Source organism: Fistularia commersonii, chromosome 30 (genome assembly GCF_037954325.1).
Source record: "Fistularia commersonii isolate RoL2024-O1a breed Wild chromosome 30, RoL_Fcom_v1.0, whole genome shotgun sequence".
NCBI lineage: Eukaryota > Metazoa > Chordata > Actinopteri > Syngnathiformes > Fistulariidae > Fistularia > Fistularia commersonii.
Genome location: NC_141313.1, coordinates 5603204 through 5615033, shown reverse-complemented (window position 1 = coordinate 5615033; position 11830 = coordinate 5603204). Strand labels below are relative to the sequence as shown.

General features: G+C 42.2%; 1 protein-coding gene across 3 annotated transcripts in view; it reads left to right on the top strand.

Annotated features, from left to right (window-relative positions):
* atxn1a (ataxin 1a) overlaps positions 1–11830 on the top strand; it is a 104807-nt gene that overhangs the window by 73223 nt on the left and 19754 nt on the right. The window contains exon 1 of one of the 3 annotated variants that reach the window (XM_086177686.1): positions 10997–11152. The exons of the other annotated variants lie outside the window; for them this stretch is intronic. The gene's annotated coding sequence lies outside the window, so the exon portion shown is untranslated. Of the gene's footprint in view, positions 1–10996; positions 11153–11830 lie in introns of those variants that run through there. 3 annotated transcript variants of the gene reach the window in all.

Below are 11830 nucleotides of genomic sequence, written 5' to 3'. Positions count from 1 at the left end.
TGATAATGATAATTTCTTTGAGAAGAAACCATTTTTAAAGCCTTTACCAGTGATAAATAGTAAAACCCACTAATGATGTTCTCTCTCTCTTTTCATGGTACTATTGATCCCCAGAGGATAAAATGCCCCTTTTTCCACAGGGAAGTATATTTGAAGGGTCAGCTGTAGAATAGCTCCATTGAACTGCAGCTGATTATCTTGCTGACACATTTCTGCACAGTGAAATGCTTGAGGTCAAGGATTTTAACCCCAGAACTGCTGCTTTTTAATGTATCCCAGCAACATTTGAGCAACAAGTGAGATGCAGAAAATCAATATAGTGAAAAATATGTCTGGCTTTTCTTTTCAGCCATACATTACCTTGCATTTGTGACAATCACCTCGAGGTCTCAGCTCAGTGATTTGATAATGTAATAATTGTTGTTTTTTACTTGTTTGTTGAACTTTAATGCAAATTAACCATGGACATGGTTAAACTTAAATATCAAACATAAACTAACCAGGCTAAGACTGAGAATGCAACTTTTTTTGTTATCCTTAACAACCTTTTTTTTTTTTTTGCAGGGCCAGTATAATAAGGGCAAAAGCACTTTTGTGTTGCTGTCAATAACAGTCTAGTCAGCAATTTGTAAGGAGTTAATTGGTGAAACAACTTTATGAGAAATTACACAAAACTAGCAAGTGAGCAGTGAACAAGGAAGGATTTACTGTACACAAAAAAAAGTATCTAAATTTGCAGGAATAAAATGTGTATCTAAGTATTTAAATATTTTAAAGCTTTGAAATGCATTGATGCCAACTTGTCTCATTCATTCACAAATTTCCATTTTACTACCTGACTGCTAATAAGAGAAGTGTCAAGGCCACACAGTGGTTTTCTGAGGGAAGCCACTTGGCCCCTGATTCCATTAGCTTAGCATTGAAGTGTGTTTATAGCTAACAGACGAGAAGCGACAGGTGGATGTGATCATACTGTTATTTTGGATTTGGTTAACGTAACAGATATGGCACGTTATGTTTTGTGAACTGGAACAAGGTATCTCTTTTTTTTTTTTTTTTTTCAATAATAAATGAAGGCTGAGTAATGTTATGACCACAGTTGCATGTTGGAATATGAAAGAACTGATAAAGTGAGCCCACCCTGTAGTATAGCGCTAAGGAAGTTATGGTTTCCTTTCTTGCTTCCCTCCCTGGTTATGTGCTCCTTCTTGATATGAAGTGTGTAAAAAGCAGTGTGTCGGTCCAGAACCTGCACAAATAGTAGCTTTATGTTTTTACTTCCTGAATGGTTGAATATGTGCAGTTTAGCAAAGCCACAATTTCCTTAATACTGACGGTTGTTTCCTTTTCTTATTTTGGCTAAATTCCGAGGAAGACGGGAAGTTAGTCCTCCAGCTATTTTTAAAAATCATTTTTTTAGTCTTGAAGACAAGCTCCTTTTTGCTGGTGCGACGGTCCAGGCTGTAGATGGAAACCGTGTTGCGCTGTGTTGTTCTTTTGCAAGAGGAGTAGTGTGTGCACTAACGTCTCTCTCTTCATCCACCAGCCTATTGCTGTCATGCACAAACACTCTCAGTAAAGAGTACACACACACATAGCAACACAAAGTACACTCATTCATCCAGGGAGCTTGAAGAGTGCTGCTTTACCCTGCAGCTTTATTTTTCCCCAATCCTGCGGTATCGCACATGCTTTGCACTATAATGATGATAGTTTAAATTATAAAACCATGTCCATGTCTTTTTGCCCCTATTTCGTCGTCCTCTCCACACTATCAACCTCCCCCTCATTGGATCCGAAGAGTAAAACGTGTAAGTGCTCGTGTGTGTCTGTGTGTGTGTGTGTGTGGGTGGGTGAGTGAGAGTAAAAGATAGTCAGTGCTATTCTTGGCTGGTTGGGGAAGTCTTGGCTCCCTGGTGTATGGGAAAAGTGCTCTTGGCAAGTCTTGAACCCAGGCATTCCATTATGCTGTCTTCTTGAAACACACTCATAGAACACACCAACTTGTTTTTGTCACTTAGGAGGACATTGCAATGACTTACATTCATTCCTTGCAGTGCAATGACCCTGACTCGACTGTAGCATTGTCCAAAAATTTAATGGATTACTTTGTTCATACTCTACCAGAGTCAACATTTACATTCTGTCTTGGTTAGTTTTCCACATCCCTTTTCAGTGATGCCCTCCCTTGCTCACAACGCACATTTACATGCATGATCACACACACACACACACACTCACACACACACACACACACACGCACTCAAACACGCATGCATGCACGCACACACTTAGAGTACACAAAGCAATGTGGAATAAGAGAGATTTCTAGCACTACTACTTTATGCTCTGAGGTCGAAAATCTGACATTTTACCATCAGTCACACAAACACAGACACAACCCCCCACTGACACACACATGCACATGCACACACACACACACACACACACACACAGCCCCCATGCAGTGTAGTTGAAATCAATTGGCTAAAGATTGGGAGGTTGTCCGCATGACTTCTATCAGCTAATAGATCTCTGAAGTCTCCTCCAGGTTTCCCTCCCTCACTCACTGCAGTGCTACTAAGGTGACATTTCTGTCTCACTCCATCTTTTTCCTCATCCGCCCTCCTTTTCCTGTTTTATTTTAATGCTGCTCCCCCTCTGCTCTTTTTATCTATCCCTACATCCATCCATTTTTCTCACAGTATTCTTCCCTCAGTTGGTCTTCAACACAGCATAGCATTACATAACTGCCTGTCAAACATACAAACATGCACAGTGTTAGCCATCCTCTGAGCCAAGATTCAAATGGAGCCGTGGTTGAAGCGCATGCATGTGTGTGCCAACAGTTCTAAAACATGTTATTTTTCAATCTGCGCAACAGCTGTATCCATGCAGGAGGATTTTGCATGTGGATCAGGGTAGTGGACACACGTGCGTGCACATGCACACCACCGGTCATGCCAAATTTTGAAAAAGTCCCACCCGGAAAATGTCACTGAGATGGAATGTCCCCACAGCTGTGTTTCTCATGTGCGCGCGCATCTAATCCTGCCAAAAATACGGATGTTAAAGTAAAGTGAGTTGGAAAAGTGACACAGAAAAACAGTGGAGTCAGTGAGGTCAACCTCACTCTCCCCATAAAATCTTCAACAGCTGGGGTAAAGCTACTCCTCCTCAGATCCACTAAAGGCAGTGGGAGCTCACACTTCAGTGATTCCTCTGTAGCCTCATTATGCAGGCTGGTTTGTGAAGTCAGGAGAAGCCTGTAAACTCAGGGGGGGCAGCGGAGATGTAAACCAGTGGGTTTTCAAACTTAGAGATGCCAGAGACATGTGACCCTAGTCTCCACCTCAAGAGTGGTTGAAGCATAAAGTGATGTTTTTGAGTGTTTCACTACAAATTGTTTGGAAGCATCTTGCACAGTTTAACTTCAGCAGAAAGTGTTACGTAATTTCTCTCTGATTTTTTTGAATGCAATTTTGACTATTTTAATGTGATTTCTTTACCATTTTAGAGTATTTCATTATCCTTTTTTTTCCCTTGCAGCTGTTAAATGAGTTTGACTTTTACAATGTAATTTATTTTTAGTCCATTTTAGGGGATTCTTTTTAGACAATACCATGACACTATGTTTTCTTCTACCTTTAGGGTCAAGATAATGAGTGGAGAAAAAGAACAAAATAATTATTCTGAAAAATAAAACAAAAAAATGTATGTTGACAAAAACGGAAAGCCGAAACAGAGAGGTTTAGTAAGTCCTGCCAACCTTAGCTTCAAAACATTTGCAGCTAAGTGCACACAGTTGCCTTGTAGTCCATGTACGAAACAATACTTTTTCTACCATAACCATCTATCTTAGTGTCCCGCAAAAAGAAATAAAATCTCAAGATGTTTTGAAAGGTTTGGAAGAAGGCTGTATAATAAGGGCAAATGTACCTTGATCTGCCAAGTTTTGTAAGAATTGGGATTCCGTCGAAGATAATGTTCACAGAGGGGATCGACGCCAGGCTCACAGCAGGCATCGCTCCTCATAATGGGACTTTTTCATTCCCCCGTGCGGACTGTTCTCCTCTACTCCCTTCATGAGATAAAAACATAACACAGCAATTAGGAAACAAAGGCGGTCTGACGAGAATTTTTGCCTGCTTCTCGTAATTTTTCAAGATAAGGCCCGAGACCTGCTTGAAACACAACTCCCATAAACACGAGATTTGTATCTGCATGAAGAGTACACTTAACCGCTGACTTTACATTAACCGTGCAAAGGAGTGATGGCAGATGTACCTGAGGTGGTTCAGATAGAAGGCCATCTTTCATGAACTCGTCCTTTGCCATTTATCCTTATAATGTCACAACCCTCAGTGTTGGAACTGTGGAAATGTCAGCTATTCGGTTCCCTAAAATATGAACTAAATAAAAGTGAGCACATGGAACTATGATAGGTCAGAAAACAATAAATCAATAAAACACGACCTTCCTCTGACCGTTAAGAGTGGCCATTGTGGAGATTAGTTAAAACTTCTACAGGGGCCAGAAGGTGGCAGAATCAAGGAGTCTTTGCCTCATTAAATCCAAAACTACTGTTGGAAATGACTCATATCATCCTTTTTTAGATCCTGCAGGGATTGCACTAAGAGCTGCAAAACCAGTGGTAAACTATCTGACACACAAGTTAAAAGGAAAAAAAAATGCACACACACACCTGAACAGAGATGCTCCTTGCAGGGCTTTGCATGGAGGCAATTCATTTCAAAAACTGAATGATTCTCATTCAAGATGACTAACTTCCTGCCACAAGCTCGAACATATCTGCATCTGCCATAGGTATACTTCTTTTCAGTACTTCTTTTGTCCTTGGGTATGAAAATCTCGACCGGCCAGCCCCAAGCAAATCTTCTGTCCTAGTTCTAACCTTCACAATTTAACAAACAAAACTTCAGCAGTGGCGGTTGATGAAAATCCCACCAACAAAGTTCAAACAGCGGCAAAAAAAAAAAAAAAAAAGATTTGACAACAGAATACATCACATTGAGCAATGTCTCAGTTGCACCCACCCAAAAAACTTGGCATCCAAGACAGAGGAAAGAGAAAGAATACATTGACATATGATTATGCAGAAAAAATCCCAACCGCATGAAATTTAAAAAGATCCAAAAGTTTCTCACATTTTTTAAAAGATATATTGATGCCTTGGAGTTGGTCATGAACTGTGGGATTGACAAACATTAAGTTCTTCTCCTCGCTGGATGTGGGCGTGTCAGGAGTACTTTTGAATAAAAGTACTCAAAACTAAGTTTTATGAAATCAATTAATTGTGATGTTCTGTCTGATAGAAAACAAAGAAATGTAGTTATGTGGACATTACCGCTGTAGGGCTTTTTACAGCGCGTGGTGTTGGTCGGTTAAAGGAATATGGCTCGATCAGATCAATTTCAAATAACCAAATGTTCTTGTTCCACATCGCACCCAAAGTGTGTCACATACTGCTCTTGGTGTCGACTGAGTTCATGTGGTCACGTCAAAAACACATGCACAGTGTTGCTGACACTTCCTATCCACTCCAAAATAATTTATGTAATAATGCATTCACTGTCGACACAACACGGTATTTTTTCATCAGTTGTTGACACAAGATATTGTCCCTTCACAAAACATCTGTGGCTCCACTGAGACGACCCACTGTTCCCCTTCCTGGAGTAATCAACCTGGCTATTCACCAGGAAACATGGTTATATAAATTTGATTCTATACTGTGAAGTGAAAGGACGTGCATACAGCTTTGTGTATTTTATCAGTCTTTTGTTTGCACTATGTAGCTTCTGGCCTCAATAGTGGACACACTGCTGGGAAACATGCAGTCACCCGTGGAGTGTGTTGTGATTGTGTTGTGTATGTGTTCCTGGCTGTGGAATTTGCTTTTTTGGATGGGGGGCGGAGGGGGGTCAGAATACAGTACTGCCTCGAACGCATTATTCAAAGACAAGACCACATGCTGAGCAGTTGCCCACCTCCTTTTCATGCCAACAAAACCCACCGCAGTGAGTGTTCATGCCAAATCTCTCAAGTCAGCCTGTCCGTCCCCATTTCACTGGGACACTTTACCTCGGGCAAAAAATGATCAGCGTGTTCAGTTGCATGGGGAAAAAAAAACAACAGCGTGTGTGTCCTGTCTCTCCCATTCTGACGTGCAAGGGAAATATTACATTTTTGGGCCGACAGAAAAAAGTGGCGCACAGGTCTGCGATTACCACCATTTGTCTTTGCAGGTGGTCTATTTTGCACCCTGCGGCTGCTCAGTCACACGCCCCACACCTGTCAGCTTGCTCTCAACCCCATTCCAGCTAAGACATGATCAGACACACACATACACACACATGTCAGAGTCTGATTACTGCTTGAAATATGTTTGATTGCCGCCTGTAATACTAGTTACAGGGGCTAAAAGTTACCAGCTGTGTATGGATGCTAGTGATCAGACTATATTTTTTAGAATACACACTGACTTGGAGCAGGATTTTTTTCACACCTCAAATGTGAAAGCATTTGTGAATGACCTTAAAGGCAAATTCTGAATATCTTTTGTGCACAATGTTTTATCATAAGGCTCCTCTGTTTTTACGGCAGAGCAATGAACACATGGATGCTGAGCAGGTCGGATGAATGAAAGTGCGGAGTAACAATGAACTGAGGTGTTTTTCATAATATTTGTCTGTCAGTCTACACCCCCGCGCTTTTTCTCTCTCTTCCCGTGTTTTACTTTTACTACTCAATTCCTCTTTTATCGTCTGCGTGCGCCCTTTAATGAGTGTGTCAGACGTTTGTCTGCACATTTGTGTCCCAATTTCAGTGCAGACTGCTTTTGTTTGCCCATAATTGTTTGTGTGAAAGCGAAAGAGAGGCCGTCAGTTCACGTTGTGCATTTCAGCGTATGCGCGTGCGAATTTACACGTGTGTGTGTGTGTATGTGTGTGTATGTGTGTGTGTGTGCGTTTGTGTGTACGCCATCGGATTATACAGCAATAGAGGAGCTTAGCAGTGATTTGCCCATCCATTCCAGTCCCTCCCTAATCCTCGTGTGTCAAAGTGTGTGTGTGCATGCATGTGTGTGCCATATACTAGCAGGGATCTAATAGTGTGTGTGGATTAGCAGGTTTGTGAATGGGATGTGGCTTGGGCAGAAGTAGCACACTATACTGCCAGTGAGTTAACACAGCCTGGCAGAGTGTTTGTGTGAGAGACATGGAAGGGGCCGCACAGAAGTGAAAGATATTTGTTGAGTGTGTAAATGACCCACCGTTTAGGGGGCACGGTGTACAAGAATATATAATGAACACAAAAGATTATTCATAATAAAGCATGAACTGTACGTTGGTTTGACATGACTAATAAGCTGTAATTACTGTCTTAATAGACCCAGAGTAGCACTGATCTTGTATGTGTGTGCGTTTGTTTGTGAGCCCAGTAGATTGGCTTTGCACCTGCTCCTGCACTTACACACTCACACAGACACAGACCGATTGAAAGCCATGGATAAGTGAGAGAGCTCAGACTATCACTGGCAGAGATGGAGGTGTGTTTGGGGGGCGAGCAGAGTGTAGGAAGGAGGGGGTTGCTGTTGTCATAACGGCACCATGTGTGAAGTTTGCGTGGGTGAGGAAGAGCAGGAGAAAGCGCGCGCGCGTGTGTGTGTGTGCGTACGTGTGCGTGCGTGCGTGCATGCATGCGTGCGAGAGCAGAGAACTCTGATATGTATATGTACTTGTGTATATATAGAAGCTTTTCAGCAGTTTCCTTAGTGACTGGCTGGAACTGATGCGCCTCTCTGTGATGATAGAAGACGAAAGATATGAAAGATGAAGCAGTTTTAATCGAGTATTTATCTTTCATGAGGTTATTTATAACTTTGTCATCACTTTATCTAAACATTTGTTTTGGCATTTCATCAATACCCCACTGTTGTTTTCACCAGCAAAAATATTTTGTTTGAAGGTCCCCCATACAGATCACTTTTGAAGCACACCGGAGGCCCTCAGTCAATCTTTGGGGTCCTTCACCCATCACTCTTTTACCCCATGTGACTGTTTTATTCAAAGTAAAATGTGAGGAAACACAAACAAGTGTGAGAATATCTAAAATAACATTTGCATCCCTACATCCATCCTCCTCTATTATTTTTCTATTGATTTGTTATATCATTATTATTTTTATTGTTATTATTTGTACTGCAAACAAAGTAATGCAGGTAAGAAACTCTGATCGTGGAGTTTCTCACACAGTTAGTGCAAGGACCGAGTTGTGCACGTGGACCGTCAGTGAGAGCACCGGGAACCGTTTTTCATTGCATGTTTCAAGACAGAGAGGGTGAGACAAAACACAAAGGGAAAAGAGTTCTGTGAATTTCACTGTTGATATTATGCCATTAATTCTCACAGTCAGACACATGCAATCCGCCCCGAGTTCTGAATGAATGAAACAAAAACCTATTATTGAAGATGGCAAAACACCACATTTTCAAGTTTATCCAAATACCATGTTGATAAAGGATTAAAAAAAAATCACGTCCTAGAAAATGAAAGGTGATCTTTTCAAAACAGCAATTAAATAGTGCTGTTTTGTGCCTGTCAAAACAGAAACCATCAGTACAAAATATATAATTATGTACTTCTCTGCTGGGTTTGAAGGACATTTCATAATGGCTACAGAGCATTGACAGAAGAACAAAGATCAACATCATGGAGAGAAAAAGCAAAGTCACCATTCAGACAGTCTCGTTTCATTTCTCTCCTTGTTGTTGATCACAATCTCTTGCTCTTGTTCCCCCCCCCCCCCCCCCCCCCCCCACACACACACACACACATAGTGCTTTCACTTGGCTACAGACTGTATACAAACCCTCACAAATGGATTATGATTAAATACCAACAGGGTCCAATTAGCTGCCTAGGCAACTGAGTGTGACTGTGCTGTTTAGATTACACAATGCACGAAAACCAACTTGAATACAAACACGGTCTGGCGGCATGTTTTTTCTCTTCTTGTATATTTCTCTAGGTTTTGTATTCACTTTGTGCATTTTTTCTCCAATTCTCACCTGGATTTCACACAGAGATAATACAAAAAGACTGATATTACCACAGGGTCCCTCTGTATTCAACTACAGTTTGTAATAAATACAAAGCAAATATTTTATTTAGAAGTTCCCAACATCATAGTATTAGATATCGCCAACCAAGTCACTAATTAAAAGAAACTTTTCCACATTTGGAGAACCTTTGAAGTCCTGTAATAGCATCTTGGAAATAATAAATATGAAAAACCAAAACCACAATACATTATATATACAACAATACACAGATTAAAGAATACTTGTGAGTCCTCCGGCACACTTTGTGCATTTTTTTTTTTAAACATTTCCTGGCCTGCATGAGTTAAACCCAGAACATATTCCTAGAAGAGCACTGGAGTGATATCAAGCTGACAGGAAGACCAACAAATACAAACAGGATGTCTTTTTTAGTGTGTGTTTAGACGCTGTGGGTCTATTGGGGATCATCATTGCAGTGTCTTGAATGTGCTGTATGTACAGTAGATCTCCATAGTCACGTCTCAGTAGTGAGTGCTCGCACCTTCTCCGTGCATGGTACATCTTTTAGCATTGAAGAGCGCATTTCATCTATATTTACTTCCAAATGGTCTTTTAACTAGGTCAGCTAACTAACGGAAATAGACTCCTGCACACAGTTAGGGAGACAAGCAGTCCTGACATCTAGTGGTCGAAATCCGGAAGTGCAGCATGAATGAGCCGGACCTGAAAAGCAACTTTGACTGGACCAAAAAAAAAAAAACATTCAAAAGGTAATGTTATTTTGTTGTCATTGGTCACACTCACAGTTTGTTTCACACAAAAACGGCTGCATTTTTTTTACATGGATAAATGTGTTAGCCGTTCAAGGGTCTCTGTACAGCTCATGAATGCGCCGTAGAGTCGAAACAACCCCTTGATTAAATAAATAGTCGATCGTCAGAGGATAATTGTTATGATTGACAAATTATTCCAAGCTTTGCCAACAGTTTTTCATTTCCTCAAATGAGAAGATTTTTGGATGCGGTTTGCGATGCAAATGAGCCCCTTTAGGCTCTGGGTGATTGTGATAGGCGTTTCCACAATCTCCTGACATTTTCATTTATCTTGATTAAACATTAAATCACGGGAGAAAAAAAAGAAAGTATCACACTTGCAGCCTTAGATACAAGCCTATCAGTGTGTGTACATGAGTTTTCCATGTGTCACTCTTTCATGTACTCTGTAATCTCTACTGCTCACTCTGCCTCTCCCTCCCTCCCTCCCTTCCTCCCTCCCTCCTGTCTTTTTTATCTCCCTCCCTCCCTCTTATTTCTCCCACACTCCCCCTCTCTGTCCTTCTCACTGTAACACCCTCCCACCCTGTGTCTCTCTACCCTGCTCTCTCTCTTTCTCTGCTTGTAAGCGGTCTCTGGGCATGCAGCCAGCTGGCGTGTGTGTGTTTTTTGAATGAATACCTGATGAGGTTGGCTGAACAAACTGTGGGAGGGGCCCTGTATGTGTGTGTGTGTGTGTGTGTGTGTGTGTGTGTGTGTGTGTGTGTGTGTGTGTGTGTGTGTGTGTGTGTATAGGGCAGACAGTGTGAGAGCTCTGGCTCTCATTCAGCCGCTTGCATAATACACGTTGGAGCTCTGCAAGCTCTGCATGCGGGACTCCCTCCCTGTGGGCGTGTGCAAGTCTGTGCTACCAATTTTGTGAGTGTGTGTGTATGTGTGTGTGTGTGTGTCACCTGAGTGCTGTGTGTCAGTTGTAGTGTGGGAGCCTCCTGCCTCTCTGTCATGATCTAGGAGTGGGCTATTGGTCCGGCCAGTGCATGGGCTGTCAGTGTGGCGTGTGTGTGTGTGTGTATGTTCTTCTGAAGTGGAGGCAGAGACCGGTTTGTAGCAAAACTACACAGAATCTTGGGATTTTCCGCTCAAGAGGAAGAGAAAGGGAGGCAGAGGAAGGCTTAGGGTGCTTTGCAAGGGACACGACCGAGCAAGCGGAGAGAAGAGGTGTGGTGAGGGAAGACAGGAATGAGAGAGGAGAGGGAGCATGCTACAAAAGTGGGCTACTCCTGCTTCCCCGGTAAGTACACTATACACAGTTTTGCACTCGGCTCTGAATAATTTGCCTGTGTGTCTGTGTGTGTGTGTGTGTGGAAGCGGCAGCATGTGTGTGCACCGGTGTGTGTGTGTGCGTGTGTGTTCCCCAAATGCTTGTCTTGTATCGCAGTATGTCATTAGTAAGTGCGTACTGTCTCTGTCCTATTTTTTCCTACAATTATCGCTACTTGTATCATTCGGCCGCCGTCCTCAAATCTTCTCTTCTCTTCTCTTCTCTTCTCTTCTCTTCTCTTCTCTTCTCTTCTCTTCTCTTCTCTTCTCTTCTCTTCTCTCCCCCACCCCCCCCGCCAACTAACCCACGGGATGCCGAGGGGTGAGAAAGTGCAAGTCATGCAACTCTACCTAAGTGTTTGTTTTCTTTTCTGAAAGAGGCTCTCTCTGTTTCTCACAGTTATTTCTTTCTCTCCATCTGTCTGTCTTTGTTTGTGTAACTCTTAACTACTCTCTCTCTCTGTCCTTCCCTCTCACCCCCCCCTTTCGCTCACTCTTGCCCCTCCCTCTTCTCTTTCCCTGCTTCTCTAACTCTGCATCTCCATCTGTCAATGGCAGATCCTCCATTACTCTCGCACTGTATGACCATGCTCCTATGTGTACGCGCATGCGTGCGCAAGTGTTTGACCTGTGTGTGTGTGTGTGTGTT